The sequence below is a fragment of the Euphorbia lathyris genome, chromosome 10, assembly GCF_963576675.1.
Source record: "Euphorbia lathyris chromosome 10, ddEupLath1.1, whole genome shotgun sequence".
Classification (NCBI taxonomy): Eukaryota; Viridiplantae; Streptophyta; class Magnoliopsida; order Malpighiales; family Euphorbiaceae; genus Euphorbia; species Euphorbia lathyris.
This window is the reverse complement of record NC_088919.1, coordinates 53,754,352-53,770,437: the sequence shown is the minus strand read 5'-3', so window position 1 is coordinate 53,770,437 and position 16,086 is coordinate 53,754,352.

Here is a 16,086-nt window from a genome sequence, read left to right as displayed (position 1 = left end):
TTTGTGGTAGGGATGCTGAGTCCATTAACCACTTATTCATTAGCTGTTCTTTTGCAGATTCTCTATGGAGGGCCCTTGAGATTCATTTTGACTGCACTTTACCTCGTCATTCCCGATTCATCCACTTCTTCAACTCTCTTCGTAGCATTCATTTTGGCTCTCAGGTGTCGATGATCTGGCGTGTTGCCGCTATCTCTTGCATTTGGTTAATCTGGCATTGTCGGAATGAAGCGACCTTTAAGGAGGTTTCTCCTTCTATTCAACACTCGAAGATCATCCTATTTCGAATGATTCGAGAGTCATTTGATTCTTCTAAAGGTTTTTGCTCGTCGAGGAGAGATGCTGATATCTTATCCCATCTTCTGACTTCTCCAAGGCCTCCTCTGGCTCCCAACATTATTCCGGTCCATTGGCTTAAACCTCCTCCGGGTTGGGTTAAAGTCAATGTGGACGGCTCTGCTTTTGGTACTCCTGGCGAGGCGGGAGCGGGCGGTATCTTTCGTAACTATCGCGGCTTCCCTAAAGGTTGTTTTGCTTTTTCTACCCCTCCTTCTTTTGCTTATATGGCTGAATTGAGAGCCGCTATTTTCGCAATTGAACTTGCTTGGGAGAAAAATTGGCATCATCTTTGGGTTGAGTCAGACTTCATGTATGTAGTTAATTTGCTTCGATTTCGTTCCATGGATGTTCCTTGGAGTATTCGTCAAGAGTGGTTGCACTGTCTTAGCATTTGCTCTAGGATAACCATTATTTTTACTCACATCTTTAGGGAAGGGAATCGTGTTGCTGATTCTTTGGCAAAGTTTGGAGTCTCTTCCTCTGCCATCAATTGGTGGCCTTCTGCTCCTGCCTTTTGTCAGAGGTTTATCAATGATGACATCTGTAATATTTTTCATTTGCGTTTTTCTTGATCTTTCCTTAACTTTTCTCCTTCCCCCTTCTTCTTGTTTGTTCTCCTTCCTCTTCTCTTGTTCAAACACTCACATTTTCTTTTTTTTATATTTGGCGGGTTTGACAGTTCTTGGGCCATGGGTGCTCTCCCCGCTCAAGGTCTGTCTCGTCCCAATTTCTATCAAAAAAATATATGGGCTGAAATTTGTAGATTAATTAGGGATAAATTAATTTGATTAATAATTATAATTTGATTATGGTTATGAATTAAATTAAAGGATTATCTGATAATATTAATTATAAGTTTTTATGTGATTGAAACTCTAATTAATTATCCCTAACATTAATTAATTATTAATTTGATTAATAATAATTATCTAGATATAATTAGTTATTATTTAGATAATAGTAAAGTGTTTATTTAATTATCTAATTAGGAATCCTATTCTGAATTACCTAACATAACTAGGATTAGGGTTTTGAGAAGTCTATAAATAGACTCCCTAACCACATAATTCGACCAACACAAAATAGAAGGGCTAGAGGAATCGTTCCGCAACCGTCTCGGCTAATTACAATCTTTCTTACTCTCTTTTTGATCTCGTATCGATTTCTGTTAGAGGCAATCATTGTGATTGCTATTATTAAGGTTGATTACTGATTAGTTATCTTTTTCTGTGTTGTTTCTTTTGTTGTTCGTGATACACGGATTAAGAGTTGTGGGCACTTCGTTTGCAACCGTAGATAGTTCTTCACCGAAGGTATTCTTTCTATCCCTCTTTATATGAAATAACAATTAACAGATCTTGGAAAAGGGAAATAGATAAAATAGATAAAATTTTATTATTCCGCTGCGCCTAGGCTTGTCTATTTTCCTTCATATAGTACTGAGTGGTAGAGAAAATCTGAGCACTCGGTTATAGTGTTCAGTGGTTGATAGGATTGAGTAGACGAATAGAGGACGGTACTCTTGCATACTCAATTGCTGTTGTAAACGGTTTGTGCTCTACCTTTAAAGAGCTCAGTAGTGGATTGAAAAGGCCCGGAGGGATTCTGGGGACTGGAAGTAGGTGGTGAGGCCGAACCAGGATAAAAAAATATATATTAGTTCCTAACCCCCCCTGGAACTAATCCTATTACGTTACACGGGACCAACAAGTGGTATCAGAGCACAGTAGCTCACTATTCAAGATAAAACTATCTTGAGCTGATCCCTGTAAATGGCTGAGAACAGCACTCGTTTCCTTCCAGGAAATCAAACAACACAGATACTCCCTGAGGGATTATCTATTAGTCGGCCTCCTCTGTTCTTCGGGTCAGATTATACATTTTGGAAGAACAGAATGAAAAACTTCATTCAGGCAATAAACATGAGTGCATGGCTGGCTATAGTCCAAGGCCTGTTTGTTCCCTATGAAACTATTGATGGTGTAAAGTCCGTCAAAAGTGAGGATAAATGGTCAGATGACGACCTTAAAAAATTACAAAATAATGCTTCGGCTATCAATATGCTTCACTGTGCGTTAGATGCTGCAGAGTACAACAAAATTTCAGGTTGTGAGTCTGCACAGGAAATTTGGAAGAAGATGGAGGTTACCTATGAAGGGACCAGTAAGGTCAAAGAGTCCAAAGTGAATCAGCATATGCGGCTCTACGAGCTGTTCGAGATGAAAGATAACAAGGAAATCTCTTAGATGAATGCAAGGTTCACTAACATCATAAATGAGCTTGAGAGACTTGGCAAAAACTTCATAGAAGAAGAACAGGTGAAGAAAATCTTGAGAAGTCTCCCTAAGAGTTGGCAAGCTAAGAAGACAGCTGTTGAAGAAGCTCAGGACCTGACCACATACAAATACGATGAGCTCATCGGATCTCTGCTGACCCATGAGATCTCCATGAAAAACTTTGAGGCTAAAGAGAAAACTGAGGACAAGAAGCAAAAATCTCTTGTCATGAAAGCCGACTCAACCGAAGCTAACTCATCAGATGATGAGGAGATGGCCATGTTTACCAGAAAGATGAAGAAGCTGTTTAGGAAAAATGACAAGAACAGCAAAAGTCCATTTAAAAGAAGTGATAAATACAAAGCTGAGTCTAGCGACAGCAGACACAAGAGGGACAACTCCAAGCCTGTTACGTGTTTCGAATGCCATGAAGCTGGGCACATCAAATCAAGCTGTCCTACCTTAAAGAAGGAAAAGAAAGGAAGTAGAAAGGCAATGGTGGCCACATGGAGTGACAGTGATGAGTCAACCTCGTCAGAAGCTGACGCCACTGAGTCAGCAAACATCTGTTTTATGGCTGACGAAGCTGCTGACAACTGCCGATCTGAGCAAGCTGACTTCTCCGAAGGGTCTGATTATGAGGAACACTCTAATGAGGTAACATCTATATCCTTGCTCAGAAATGAAATGGTTAATGCCCTGAGTGATCTCTATACACTGATCAAAAAGTGTAACAAGAAAATAAGAGCACTCAGCAAGCGGTGTGATGAGATTGAAGAGGTCAAACTCAGTGACCTCTGACATCTTCTTCAGGACAATACCAGGCAAGATGAAAACTTGAAAATCATGCACGGGTTTGTCTCTGAAGTCCAATCAGACTCTAAGAAACTGAGAAAGGACATCACATCCATACAGAACCAGCTGAGTTCATCGGCTAAGAAAAGGTTCTATCCAAAAGCTGAGTATTCAGGTACTAGTCAGCAAAGACGGTACACTCAGCAGAACAGTCAGTGTGACTGTTGTGGAAAAAGAGGACACACTATAAAAGTGTGTTGGTATGCTCAGCACCATCGTGCTGACCAAAAATGGAAATACCCTCAAAGGGTAGTTTCTTGTGACTTTTGTGGCAAAGATGGCCACACCATTAATGTATGTCGTCACAAAATAAAGCATGATGCATCACCTGTTAATCCTAACAAACGAGGACCCAAAAAGAATTGGGTACCTAAAGATAACTAGTTCAATTGCAGGTGAGCCTGAGGTGCACGGAGAAGTCAAAGCTATGGTACATTGACAGCGCATGCTCGAGGCATATGACTAGTGATGAAACTCAATTCATCACACTTGTGCATAAACGAGGTGGAAATGTAAGTTTTGGAGACAATAAAAAGGGTAAGATAGTGGGATCAGGTACTATTGGAGGAAATCCTACTATTGATACAGTCTCCCTAGTCAGGAGTCTTAAATATAACCTATTGAGCATAGCTCAACTGTGTGACAGCGGTAGAAAGGTTGTATTTGATGCCACTGAGTGTCGGATACTCGAGGGTAAAACAAATGATTTAATTTTAACTGCCCCTCGTGTTGACAACGTCTTCATGCTAAGTTTAGAAAATAAGTTTTCAAAAAATAAATGCTTAGTGTCAAAGGAAGATAATTCCTGGCTATGGCATAGGAGACTTGGTCATGTAAGCATGGACCTCCTAGCCAAACTAGCAAGAAAGAAATTAGTTGAGGGTTTGCCCAAACTTAGATTTGAGAAGGATCAATTATGCAATGCTTGTCAGCAAGGTAAACAAACCAAAAAGTATTTTCAAAGTAAAAATATAGTCTCAACCAAGCGTCCATTGGAATTACTACACTTGGATCTTTTCGGACCAGTCCAGCCGCTGAGCTTGGGTGGTAAGAGATTTCCCTTGGTCATTGTAGATGATTTCTCTCGGTATAATTGGGTCATCTTGCTGAGTAGCAAGGATGACGCTTTTGAGATGTTCTCAACACTGATTAGAAAACTTGAAAATGACAAAGACCTAAAATTAATTCACATCCGAAGTGATAATGGCAGAGAATTCAAAAACCAACAGTTTGAAGAATTCTGTGAAGTCAGCGGCATTGACCATAATTTTTCTGCTCCTAGAACTCCTCAACAAAATGGGGTAGTTGAGAGGAAGAACAGAACCTTAGTTGAAATAGCCAGGACAATGCTGAGTGAGAATAGGCTTCCAAAGTATTTCTGGGGTGAAGCTGTCAACACAGCTTGCTATATACTCAATATGGCTTTAGTTAGACCTATACTTAAGAAAACCCCCTATGAACTTTGGAAAGGACGAAAACCCTGTTGGTCCCTTATAACGTAACAAGTTAGTTCCAAGGGGGGGGATAGGAACTATTTAAAATTTTGTACGTTGAGGCTGACTTCTTTTTCTTTGAAAAAGGTTTACACAGTGCGCTGAGTGAACTTAAGACACTAGCTTAGTCAACTGGTGACTAAGTCAGCTTATTTCCTTGAGTCAGGAGATATCACTTGAGTCTATTCCTGAACTCAGATACTCAATGCACACAACTCAGCGTGACCTCTTTACTTAGTCAGTTTTTAAGCAAGCAATATATATATCAAAGGAGTTTAAGGTTAGAAAGATGTTACTCAGCAGATTTATCCAGGTTCGGCCTCTACGCCTACGTCCTGTCCCCGGAACACGTTCCGAGCTTTCGAATTCTCTACTGAGCTCTTTAAAGGTAGAGCACCAAACCTTTTACAACTAGAAGCTGAGTATAACAAGAGTACCTTCCTCTATACCTCTACTCACTCCTATTCTACCGCTGAGTACTATAACCGAGTACTCAACCTCTCCTTTCTATTTCTAGAATTAATAATAAGATTGTCCTAAACAATAATTTCTAAGACACTTTAGATGATTGGAAATCACTCTAGACTTTTACACAATAATCTAGAAATTGGTGTAAGTATTTGCTTTGCTTTTCTCACAAATTCTTCGAGTATGAATTTGGTCAGCGTAATGGCTAGTTGAAGATCTGCATCGAATGAAGCAACTGAAAGGCCTATTTATAGTGACACTTGAGGCATTCGGTGATTTCGAATTTCGAAATAACCGTTGGAGGGAAACGTCTTTATGTCGTTGTCACTCAGTTTGCTCAGTGCCGTTGGCCAATCAGATTCTTGCATCTTCTATCTTCGGTCAGTGCTGAGCAGCTTTTGGTCAGTCCAGCAGAATGTCTCTCCTTTTACGGCAAAATCAACCAGACAGCTTTCTGTGTCTTCTGAACTTTACCCGAAGTGGAAATACTTTGTCTGGAAGTTGCTCTTGCTCAACTGCTGTCTTGTACTCTTTGTCGTTCAACTCAGCAGCTACATTCCGAAGTAGTCAATGAAGGTCTTCTCGGTCCTTCACATGCTGAGCTGCGTTTTATCACAACGACAACGTTTTGCTTACACGGGCCGAGTGGTCTTGATCTGTTTTGACTTGGGCCTTTGACTTTCTTTTGGGCCTTTAGCCTTTTAATATTTGTGTCTTATAAACAAGTAACTTAACATTGAACAAACACATTAGTATAATAAATCAAAGCATTTAAACTTAGTGTGTTTAGAATATTTTTTAATCATATACTTAAATAATTTTGTCAAATCAAAATCATGTGGAAAGGTGTTTCAACAAACTCCCCCATTTTGATGTTGGCAAAACTATTCAGTGAAGAACTCAGTGTTGAGCTCCCCCATGATAGTTGACCTTTTATAACTTAATAAACTCCCCCGTAAGAGATGAGCTACTGACACAGTTTTACTCTAAACATTTTAAGGTTTAATTGAGTAAGTCCTAGGTCAGTTTTTCAGATAAAGGTCAGCTCATGGAACATATTCTATTAACTCAGTTTTAAGCGGAAGATTTAACTATCAGAGAACGCTGAGTATATTGTTGTTCAATGAGTCTTATAAGACAATGTTTTATAGCATGCAAGACAGTGTTAACAGCATACAATCAACAAACATTATAAATGATAAACATAGTTGATGTATTTGAAGATGCAGAACATAAAACATAATAACTCAGCATCACATAAGATTTTAATCAAGTTGAATAATTAATGCAGGCATTGTATTAAGTTTAAAGTAGTCAGCATACATAAGCAAAATAAACATAGAAGATAAAAACTAAAAAGTTGAGCTAGCTAGTTCTATTTCTTTTTGCTCTTAGGCTTTTGCTGACTGCTCCCAACAGCATCCTCTTGCTGAGTTCTTCTAGCTTGTTCTTTCTCCCCCGTTTTGGCAGCATCGGGAGGAGGAGGAGGCCTGAAAGAGCTTGTTTGGACAGCTTTAGTAATTTTAGTTGACATGTTTTTAAGCTTGAGGGTGCTTGCATTTATCCCATCAAAAATAATGACACCTTCTTCCAGTACATCTTTATCAACCTCGATGTTGGATGAGCTGAGCATGCTCAGCACATATTCTTGTGATTTGCCTACCCAAGTTATGGTGTCTACCAGTGCAGCAAATGCCTGATAAAACATTCTCAGTAATGTTGTGTCATAGTACTGACGCTGGACGTTGGAATGATGTATATGGGTGAAGGTACGTTGTGAGTACTGGAGAATTTCGTTCTGCTTCAGTTGGTCAGTTTCCATCTCTTCCTTGTTTAGATTCAGCAAGCAAACAGCTTCGCCGATCTGCTCAATTGAGCATTGAGAGTAGGAAGCCAGCTGATCATTGGTCTTTGCTTGCTCAGTTTGCAGCTGGTTGAATAGATGGTGGACTTCAGCTGAAGTGGCATACCCACAATTCGCAGCTGACAAGGTTTGGAATTGTCCCTGAAGGGAGTTAAGGTGTTGAACCATAGTCAGCTGGAGTTCAGCCAGCTTTGTTATGGACTCCTGCTTTGGTTGTTGAGCTTGGATATTGGTCATGACACTCAGCAGGTCTTTTAGACCTCGAACCTCGTTGAGAAGTTGAGTGACTTGTGAGAGCTGAGTGGACTCATTGTCGGCAGACCCAGCAGCAGTTTCTGAGGTCTGATAAAGGTCTTAGATCAAGGCCTGCGCCGAATTAATGATCCTTCTACCAGACTCAGTGGCAGTGAGATAGTTGTATGATCTTTCATCAGTTTGACCATATGGTGGAGGTGTTAGGTTTAATTCAGCATTTGAAGTGCCAGCGGGGTCAGTGACTGGTCTTGGTGTTTCATTCTGCACTTGTTCTGTTGGTTTGGGAAGTGATTGAACAGCAGCATTGATGATAGGTTCAGAGTCAGGTTGAAGCTGACTTGTTGGTGAAGGTGGGATAGGTTCAGTGCTGCCTGGAGCAGGAATTTCCGTAGTCGGCTGAGGACTAGGTTCAGCAGCGGCATCGAGAACTTGCTCGGTGTTGGTCGGATTTTCAGAGGAATTTAAGTCGGCTTGTTCCTGTGGAAGAGAAACAGAGGCTTGCTTTTCAGTTTGCTCTGGTAGAGGAGTAGAAGGTTTTCTGAAGAACTTTAGCTTGATACGTGAAGGATCATGGGTCAGCTCAGGTCGGTTTTCAGTAAAGTCCAAAACTGTAGTCTGATGTGCCTTTACAAGTCTTCTTCTTTTTCCCTGAGTCCTTGGAGGAGTGGTATCAGCGGGAATTGAATGAGATGGAGAAGGTTCTCCCTGATCAGTATTGTGTTGTTCTGTATGCTCAGCTTCTTCGTCTGCAGCCAACTCAGTGTTAGTTGGCTCAGTATCTTCCTCTTCACTTTCTGACTCAGTGTCATCCTGACCACTTTCTTCGTCAGATTGTTCTTGCTCATCATCCTGCTCTTTTTCCTCTAATTCTTCTTCTAGCTGGTCAATGAACTAATCATCCAGTTCAACTTCATCGTTCTGTTGCTCAGGGTCAACGCCTTGACTCTGGGCATAATGAGAGTTGATGGGTACGAAGAAGGTAGTAGGTAGAGCATCAATTGGACTTAACTCCGAAGAGTTCTTCTGTTTCTTACTCAGTGATTCCTCATCAGCGTCTTCTCTTTCTTCTGCCTCAGGCACATCTTGCCTAGGTCTTTTCTCAGCTGACTTGGGCTCAGCTTGACCTTGCTGGGGCTGAGCATCTGTTCCTTTGGATACAACTCTCAGTTTTTTTGGAGGAGGAACAGCTCCCTTAGAGGTGCTTTGCACAGCTTTCCTCTTCCTATCAGCGGGGGCCTTAGTTCTTCTGCTTTTCTTGACCACTGTTCCCTCAGCGGTCTGATCAGCAGCACCTTTTGCTTTCTTGATTGGCTGATTAAACTTTAAAGCAATAGGGAAGCGGCAGTGATCTCTGATCCTTGGGCCTTAGTTTCCCCCGATAGGTCCACTTGGTGGTCCAGGAGGATTTTGGTGATGAGTGAGCCCATCCTTAGAGTTCGAGTGCTCCTTTGAAAGCCGGTGATTAAGAATACTGGCATGTTGATGGGCTTGTAGGTCAGCATATGCCAGATGAAGCATTGCTCAAAGTTTGTTGTTGAGCTGGTGCAATTTATCTTCGGCAAGATATAATTAGTCAGCAGGTAGTGTGCCATCTTTTGGTGTTGGCCCATTGAAGTACTGGAGATTTCTCCAGCATGGCCAGTAGGTTTGCAGAACATAGTGGAGTACCCAGTGTCGTCCTGATCTCCAGACTTCCTAAGAATGGCTCCTTCATTCTTAAGTTTCAAAAGGCTGGCTAAGTAGGTGGGATTGATGAAGATGGTTTTGTCCTTCACCTTGGTGACTAAGTGGTCTTGGTTGTCATCAGCGACACGAAGGTGGTGGTAGAATTCCCTCACCAAGTCAGGGTAGGTAGGATCTCTTATTGAGAATAGCTCGGTCCAGCCATTCTTTGAGATCCACTCACAGAATGGTTGCTCAGTTTCCACAAATTCTTTCGAGAACCACCTTCAGTGGTCCATCTTGTATTCCCTAACGTTCTCATAGACCCTGGTATATGTTCGTTGCTTAGGTGTCTTTCCCTTGGAGGAGGTACCTTGGTCAGTCTGGGTGTTCTTGCTCGGTGTGGTAGCTTTGGTTTGATCATGCTGGGTAGGAGGCTTAGGGTTTCTAGCAGATCGGTGACCGGCATCGGAGATGTTTACAGAAACGTTCGTCATTTTCGCAGAGAAGATTGGAAGGATTTGAAGTTTTTGAGAGAGAAAGTATTAATGGCAGAGAATTCTGTAAGCGTAAAGAAATAAAGGTGGGGATTTGCCCACTATTTATAGAGGTGAGAGATGGATCTTATCGAATCCATGTGTCAGTTTTGCCCTTGGGATATTCAACCGACAAGAATTCTGGCATTTATGACACATTCGGTGCATACGTCATCCTAGGTGGCTATACGCGTGCTTTTGCATTCAATGCAACGGATCAATTTACTCAGTGTGAGAATCCTAATCGTTCTATATTTTGAGTAGTCAGTTTTATACAAACGGATGGTTTAAGTAATTGGTTGCTCAGTTTGAGGTAACTACTCAGTGCGCATATTTGCTCAGCATGTGATATTCATTCATTTAGCATTAAACACTTAGCATACATCTATTCACTCAGCAATTAATAGCATAAATCATTCAGCATGGTAATTCACTCAGCATGAATATATATTTAGAACTGGAATTTACTGAAGAGGATTGAACATACCAATGGCTTCTCTCAGTATGCTGAACTGCTCACGAGCCAGTGGCTTCGTGAAGATATTCGCAAGCTGCTCATCCGTTGGGACATAGGTCAGCTTGATCTCACCCTTGAGTACATGGTCTTGAATGAAGTGATGTCTGATGCTGACATGCTTCATCCTGCTGTGCTGAATTGGGTTCTTTGATAGATCAATTGCACTTTTGTTGTCACATTTGACCTCAATTGTCTTTGTTTGAACACCATAGTCTTCAAGCTGTTGCTTAATCTATAGGACTTGAGCAACACAACTTCCAGCAGCAATGTACTCAGCTTCAGTGGTAGACAAGGCTACTGATGCCTGCTTCTTGCTGAACCAGGATACAAGACAGCTCCCCAGGAAGTGGCATCCTCCAGAGGTGCTTTTTCGTTCAGGCTTGTCTCGTCCTTAGTCAGCGTCAGTGTATCCAACGAGTGTGAAATCATGCGTGTTGGGATACCATAAACTTGCGTTCACTGAGCTTTGCAAATATCTAAGGATTCTTTTTACATCTATGTAATGAGATTCCTTAAGGTTAGATTGATATCTAGCACAGTAGCATACTGAGAACTGAATGTCCGGTCTACTCGCTGTTAAGTAAAGCAGAGAGCCAATCATACCTCGGTACAATTTGCTGTCTACTGACTTACCATTCTCGTCAGCGCATAGGATAGTGTTAGTGCCCATAGGAGTAGATATTGGCTTGCAATTTTCAAGATCATATTTCTTCAATATCTCCTTGGCATATTTAGCTTGACTGATGAAGATGCCATTTTTTCCTTGTTTAATTTGAAGTCCAAGGAAGAAGTTGAGTTGTCCCATCATTGACATTTCAAACTCAGTCTGCATTTGTTTGCTAAATTACTTGCACATTGACTCGTTAGTTGCACCAAAGATAATATCATCAATATAAATTTGAGCCAGCAGGGTATCTTTCCCCTTTCTCTTAATGAATAAGGTTGTATCAGCTTTGCCTCTGACATAATTTCTAGTCAGCAGGAAACTGGTCAGCCTCTCATACCAAGCACGTGGTGCTTGCTTGAGGCCGTACAGAGCCTTTTTGAGTTTATAAACGTGGTTTGGGAACTTAGGGTCCTCAAACCCTGGAGGTTGGTTAACATAAACTTCCTCGTTTATAACTCCATTAAGAAATGCACTCTTAACATCCATTTGAAATAATTTAAAGTTCATATAAGATGCATATGCACATAAGATTCTAATAGCCTCTAGCCTTGCCACTGGGGCAAAGGTCTCACCATAGTCAATACCTTCTTGCTGACTGTAGCCCTGAGCTACAAGTCGCGCTTTGTTCCTAACTACGTTCCCTTGTTCATCCAGCTTGTTGCGGAAGACCCATCTTGTTCCAATTGTCTTCTGACTCCTTGGATGTGGCACTAGCTCCCATACATCATTTCTTCTGAATTGATCAAGTTCTTCTTGCATGGCGCTCATCCAGAATTCATCGTGCTCAGCTTCAGTGAAATTCTTTGGTTCCTGAACTGAGATGAAGGCTACGTTGCTGAGGTATCTCCTGAGTTGATTTCTTGTCATCAGGGTATTCTCAGCGGCATCAAGAATAGCACTCTCTGAGTGTCCTCTTGGTATCTTTATCTCCTTTGGTAGATTGATGTCTTGTGCTGTCTGTGTTTCAACAATCTCTGCAGGTGTAGACTGGTCAGTGAAAACAATTTTAGGTTCACTTTTACCTTTGGTCAGCCCTTGAGGGAATGACTCAGCGGCTGTATCTTGATTAGCGGGTACTGAGTGGGGATCATCCTCAGTCAGCGGCTGATATCTTCCTGCAGGGTTAGTTTCGTCGAACTCAACATGTACTGACTCTTCTAAAACTTGAGTTCATTTATTGAAAACTCTGTATGCTTTGCTGTTTGTTGAGTAGCCTAAAAAGATAGCTTCATCAGCTTTTGAGTCAAACTTAGCTAAGCTATCTTTGGTATTCAAAATAAAACATTTACACCCAAAGGCACGAAAGTATCCAATATTGGGCTTTCGTCCTTTCCAAAGTTCGCAGGGAGTTTTCTTTAGTATAGGTCTAACAAGAGCCCTATTAAGAATATAGCACGCTGTGTTGACAGCTTCTCCCCAAAAGTACTTTGGAAGCCTATGCTCACTCAGCATTGTCCTGGCTATTTCAACCAAGGTTCTATTCTTCCTTTCAACAACCCCATTTTGTTGAGGCGTTCTAGGAGTAGAAAAATTATGGTCAATGTCGTTGGTTTCACAGAATTCAACAAACTGTTGGTTCTTGAATTCTCCACCATTATCACTTCGGATGTGAGCCAATTTTAGGTCTTTGTCATTTTCAAGTTTTCTTAACAAATTTGAAAATGTCTCAAAGGTCTCATCCTTTCTACTCAGCAAGATGATCCAAGTGTACCGAGAAAAGTCATCTACAATGACCAAGGAAAATCTTCTTCCACCCAAACTCAGCGGCTGGACTGGACCGAAGAGATCCAAGTGTAGTAACTCTAATGGACGCTTAGTTGAGACAATGTTTTTACTATGAAAAGATTGTTTGGTTTGTTTTCCAGCTTGGCAAGCGTGGCATAATTGATCTTTTTCAAATTTAAGTTCTGGCAGTCCCTCAACCAATTGCTTTCTTGCTAATTTGGCCAGGAGGTCCATGCTTACATGACCAAGTCTCATGTGCCATAGCCAGGAATTTTCTTCCCTTGATACTAAGCATACAGTTTTTGAAAACTTTTTCTCTAAGTTCAGCATGAAGACATTATCAATACGAGGGGTAGTTAATATTAACTCATTTGTTTTACCCTCGAATATTTTACATCCAGTGTCATCAAATATAACTTTTCTCCCATTGTCACATAGCTGAGCTACGCTGAGTAAGTTATATTTGAGTCCGCTAACTAGGGAGACAGACTCAATAGTAGGATTACCTCCAACGGTTCCTGACCCTACTATCTTACCCTTCTTGTTGTCTCCAAAACTTACGCTTCCTCCTCGTTTACGCTCAAATGTGATGAACTGAGTTTCATCACCAGTCATATGCCTCGAGCATGCGCTGTCAATATACCACATTTTTTACTTCTCAGCACACCTCAGGCTTACCTGTAATGTAACTAGTTACTTTTAGGTACCCAATTCTTTTTGGGTCCTGGCTTGTTAGGTTCAACAGGTAAAGCATCATATTTTATTTTATGGCAACATACTTGGATAGTATGGCCATTCTTTCCACAGAAGTCACAGCTGACCTTCCGTTTAGGATGTCTCACTGACTGGTCAGCACCCCAGTGCTGAGCGTGCCAGCACACCTTTGTGGTGTGTCCTTTCTTCCCACAGAAGTCACACTGGACATTCCGCTGAGGATTCCATCTCTACTGACTAGTACTTCGGTACTCAGTGTTCAGAGGATTATTTCATTTATTCGGAACCTTAAGTTGGTTCTGAATTGATGTGACGTCCTTCCTCAGTTTCTTAGAATCTGATTGGATCTCAGAGACAAACTTTTGCATAATTCCTATGTTACTATACAAATCTGAGTTGTCCTGAAGAAGATATCGAAGGTCACTCAGTTTGACCTCCTCAACCTCGTCACATCGCCTGCTGAGTGCTCTAACCTTTTTATTACACTTTTTGACAAGTGTGTAGAGGTCACTCAGGGCATTAACCATTTCATTTCTGAGCAAGGGTAGTGATATTACCTCAGTTGAATGTTCCTCATCCTCAGATGCAATGGAGGGTCAGCATGCTCAGAAACACATGGCTCAGCAAGTTCGTCAGCCATGAAACAAATCTTTGCTGACTCAGTGGCATCATCTTCAGATGATGATGAATCATCACTATCACTCCAGGTTGCCACCATTGCTTTCTTGCCGTTCTTCCTTTCTTTTCTCAGCGAGGGACAGCTTGACTTGATATGGCCAGTTTGATGACATTCAAAGCATGTAATGGGCTTTGAGTTGTCCTTCTTGTACTTGTTGTCGCTGGAGTCAGCTTTGTACTTATCAAACTTCTTATAAGGCTTCTTATAATATTTGTCATTCTTTTTGAACAGCCTTTTCATCTTTCTGGTAAACATAGCCATCTCTTCATCGTCTGTTGAGCTTCCATCAGTGGAGTCAGCTTTCATGACAAGAGACTTTTGCTTCTTGTCTTCAGACTTTTCCTTCACCTCGAAATTCTTCATCGAGATCTCATGGGTCAGCAGTGAGCCAATGAGTTCATCATACTTATAGGTGGTTAAGTCTTGAGCTTCCTCAACAGCGGTCTTCTTTGCTTGCCAGCTTTTAGGAAGACTCCTAAGAATCTTCTTGACTTGTTCTTCCTCAGTGAAGATCTTCCCAAGTCTCTTGAGCTCGTTGATGATGTTTGTGAATCTTGCATTCATGTCTGAGATCCCTTCATCATCGTTCATTTCGAACAGCTCGTACAATCTCATATGCTGGTTCACCTTGGATTCTTTCACCTTGTTGGTTCCTTCGTAAGTGACCTCCAGCTTCTTCCAGATCTCCTGCACTGACTCACAACCTGAAATCTTGTTGTATTCTGCAGCATCTAGCGCACAGTGAAGCATGTTTATAGCCGAAGCATGATTTTGTAGCTTCTTGAGATCATCCTATGTCCATCTGGTCTCAGATTTGACAACCGTTTGGCCATCAACAGTTTCAACAGGAACAAATGGGCCTTGGACTATAGATAGCCATGCACTCATATTTGTAGCCTGAATGAAATTTTTCATCCTATTCTTCTAGAAGGTATAGTTAGACCCGAAGAATAGGGGAGGCCGAGTTATGGACCGACCCTCAGCACATATGCTTCTTCAAGACATAGATTAGTCTCAAGTCGATGCTATTAGGTCTATTCCTGCTGAGCCAACTCAATTCTCCTCTGTCACTCAACTTCTGACAGAACTTAAGGGTCTCAAGGAACTGATGAGTGTCATGACTTCCTTAGTCTCTCAGCAGCCCAAACAGGAATTCATGGTCAAGCTGGCCGAACTTCAGCTGATGATGGTTAATCATATGAACTCCATAAAAGGGAAGATCAATTCCCTAACTGCTACAAACTCATCATCCGCCACTTCTGCTGAGGTCACTCAGCACTTTAACTAGCTGACTGCCGAGCTAATCGGGGCTCGTGAACTTATCTCCTCCTCTTCTCAGTGCTCTATTGAACAGATTGGTGAAGCCATTCGGCTACTCAACTTAAGTAAAGAAGAGATGGACACTGACCAGGTCAAGACAAATGATATTTTACACTGCACCAGGTCAACCCTTGCACATGTCCGGCACATTAACCTTCAACGTCATTCGTATGATTCTGCATTGCTCAAGATGTATTATCAATCTTATGCCCGAATGACGGACTCAATTACTTGGATTGGGAAATCTCTTGAGTATCTACTCAGCATGCTCAGCGCAAATATTAAGATCCCAGCTTCAAGTATGGCCGATGGCGTGCAAGTTTTTAAGGGCAGTTCCTTGCTCCTCTCCTTCAATCGAATGATGCTGGCAAAATGGGAGAGAAAGGTCAAGCTAAGCAAGCTGCTGGAACTCAGCAGAAACCGGAGGAGAAAGAGAAAGCTAAGGATAAACAGCCAGCTCCTCCCCTTCAATCGAATGATGCTGGCAAAACGGGGGAGTAATCTCAGAAGAATAAATAGGTCATCAATCATGAGGGATGCTCAACACTGAGTTCCTTAATTAAATACTTTTGCCAACATCAAAATGGGGGAGTTTGTTGAAACACCTTTCCATATAATTTTGATTTGACAAAATTATTTAAGTTAATCCCATGATTAAGACAATTAAATTTAAGTGCTTTGATTTAATTGTACTAATATGTTTGTTCAATGTTGAG